Genomic DNA, 3,572 nt, shown 5'->3' with positions numbered 1-3,572 from the left:
CAGAATTATTACATATGAAATGTGAAAAGTCGAAATAATTTTGAAACTTTACTAAAAGTTTTCTGCAACTATTAATGCTGTATGAATTATTAATTTCAAAATGCTCGAGGAGCAACTTGAAGATATTAATCAATTTTAATGAAATTTTACCCAAATCATATTGGTCCATAACTAGCTTTTGGGGGGTATTAGTAACCAATTTTCAAAATTTTTTTTCGGTCCACCCTAATATATGTTTAGCTCGTTTCATCAATTTTCCTCACATCTAAGAATGACAAAAAATTCAGCTTAAAAAACTGGTTAGCCACTCTAGAGAAATGCTTTCTTTGAAGTCCATCCCATACATGCTTGCGCCAAAACAATCATTAGCTCCCGATTCATTTAAATAAACCAATAAACCAAAGATTTGTGCTTGTTAAGAAATTAGATCTTTTTCATTCGTTTCTAGTTGGTATAAGGACTTTGAAAGTCCTAGCAAAGTGACTTTCTGGAAATCTTACCCTTCAAAGTGTTGCTTCACTGTGCTTTTACAAGATCTCTAGTTTTGTGTGAACAGATCGATATTCCTCTATTTTCTCTGATACTTGAATCTGTATGCCGTTTGATTTGCTAGGCATATAATTTGCTGATCCAATAATGGAGTGTAGAGAAGGAGTGCCTCCATCGATGCAGTTCTTATATCCCCGTTGCCGCTCTTAGGTAATTACTTTGTAAGCTTTTGAGCAGGTTTCTGGCTGTCATTTTTTCCACTCTGGGTCACCATATCACTCACGTGTACGTCAGTCTCAATAGTACCAATTTGTATAGTCATAAGGCAACTTTGAGTTTCAGATCCAAAGTCTTGCCCATAGCTTTTCTACAGGCCCACATGAAGATATAGAATTTTTTTTCTTTTCTCCTCGAAATGTAGTTTCCAGCTCAATTTAGTATCTAATGTTATTCCCAGATATTTTATCGAAATGATATGTTCTTTCCCTATAGTGACCAATGGGTTCAGGTTTATACTTCCTGGTGAAGATCATGATCAAAGTTTTAAACAGATTAACTGTACTTAGGTTAATTTGTATACATCGATCCTGAATGATTCTTATGAGCTGCACTCATTCGTTCCTTAAATGTAGTGAGGAAATTTCTTCTAACCATAATGGCCACGTCATCCGCGTAGCCAAAGACCAGAAGTTCTGCTTCCTTCAGTCTAACCAAGAATTCATTCACTAGCTCATTCACTCCACAGCAGAGAGGAAAGAATTTCCTCCTGCGGACAGCCATTGGATAGGCAAACTTTGATATGGATTTTATTGAGATCTCAGATTTCTATTCATCAATATGTTTTCCGTCCATTCTACGAGTGCCTCTGGTACCTCATTGGTCTTTCCTTATAGATTTATTTAAAGTCAAAAGTCCCTTCTGTAGGCCCCATCTATAAAGATATCAAGTACATAGCCCTTTGCTTCCAGCTGCATTTCAACCTCGCTCCTTCGGCCTTTCCTTGAGAAGCAAAAAATAAGTATCATTTAATCTTGAGGCCTCGTCGAAAGTCCTGATAGTCCATTCGATATCGCTATTTTGATCAAAAATCATTCCCTGGACTTATAATCGGCCCTAATTTGTTTACTGGAACTTATTTTTTCCATAAATTTTATATAAATAATTTTGTCTATTTTACAAATGATATTATTCTTTTAAAGTCTTGATCTTCTTAAGGTCACTTAGCGTTGGTATGGGAAAATACATTATGGTGTATTTAAAGATAGACTACTGGAATGTCTGCGAGACTTATTGCACGAAGAATGTAAATTATAATGTCTTTAAGTTTTCTATACTGAAGGGAATTAGAAATTAGTCAAAATTTGTCTTATTGTTATCGCATTTTTTAAGACATCAATTTCTATAATAATTTTATGCGGATAACTTACAGCGTTGATTCCTATAGTCTTTTGCTACCCTTTTATATTTAATTAATGTATAGTTTAAGGCAAAGAAATTTTTTCACCTTTTTATATGATTGTTTTCAATGAATATAATGATGAATATATGAAATTTTAATTATACTTCCTTGAAGAATTAATATTTTATGTTTAATGAAAAACAGGTGACATTTAAATGGGATTTCAAAAAATGTAATGAAAGAACAAAAAATTACCACTAGTATTTAATAAAAAGAGAGGAAATTTTATTAAAATTATGCATTTTAAAACAAATTGTAACGATAAATTGTCTGCTCTTTGATAAGAAATAAAAAGCTATATATTAGGTATGGGAAAAAAGGCGATTTTTTAGTAAAATTAAAGTGTTTTTCTTAGAGTTTTCTTAGAGTAGTATTGAAATCAATTTATTTAAACCAAATATGCTCCATTATTTTCTATAATATTTTGCCATTTTTGGGGCAGAGCCATAATTCCATCGCAATAGAACTTCTGTGGTTTCTGATCGAAAAACTGCTTCAAGTGATTTTCACAGGCCTCTTTTGAAGCTAGCTTTACACCATTAAGAGAGTTCTGCAGAGACCTAAACAAATGATAGTCTGAGAGTGCTATGTCAGAACTATACGGTGGATGCATTAAAACTTCCCAGCCAAACTCTTGCAATTTTTGCCGAATCATCAAAGATGTATGTGGTCGAGCGTTGTCGTGATGGAAGACGACACCTTTCCTATTGATTAATTCTGGCCGCTTCCTCTCAATTGCTTGTTGTAATCTCTGCAGTTGTTCATAGTAGAGTTCGGAATTAATTGTTTGATTGGACAATAACAGCTCATAATGAACGATTCCCTTCCAGTCTCACCACATATACACAACATCACCTTTTTCCTCGTTAATCCAGATTTTGCGATTGCTTGCGCCTTCTCTCCTTTCTTTATCCATGATCTTTTTCTAGTTGGATTGTCGTAGGTGATCCATTTTTCATCACCAGTTATCATTCTCTTCAGAAATAGTTCAATTTCATTCCGTTTCAGTAGCGTATCACAAATGTTAATTCGGTCCATCATATTCCTAACACTCAACTCGTGAGGAACCCAAATATCGAACTTCTTTTTGTATCCAGCTTTGTGTAAATGATTTAAAACTGTTTTGTGGTCGATGCCTAGTTCCCTGGCAATCTCCACAGTGCTCACATGCTTATCACGCTCGACTTTTATGATTTCATCGGACTTTTCAGTGATTGGTCGACCGGAGATTCATCTTTCACATCAAAATTTCCAGCACGAAAGCGAGCGAACCATTTCCGTACTGCTGATTTTGATAGAGTATCTTCACTGCAAATTTTTTCACAAGCCTGTGCAGCATTCTTGCTTTTATCGTAGTAATACTGCAAAATGTAGCGAATTTTTTCCTTATTTATTTCCATTTTCAAAATAAAATAATTTTTGATCTACTTCACCGATTTCAATCTTTTTCGGCTCAAAACAAAAATTAAAATGTCACTTTTTAAACGCACGTCTAGTGTTGCCGATGCGATTAGTAATTGCCGACTGCTAAGCATTTAATGCCATCTAGCGGGAAAAACGCCACGAACTTTTTCTCATACCCAATATATATATATATATATATATATATATATATATATATATA

Source organism: Atta cephalotes (genome assembly GCF_000143395.1).
Source record: "Atta cephalotes unplaced genomic scaffold scaffold00050, whole genome shotgun sequence".
Classification (NCBI taxonomy): domain Eukaryota; kingdom Metazoa; phylum Arthropoda; class Insecta; order Hymenoptera; family Formicidae; genus Atta; species Atta cephalotes.
This window is presented reverse-complemented; position numbering follows the sequence as displayed.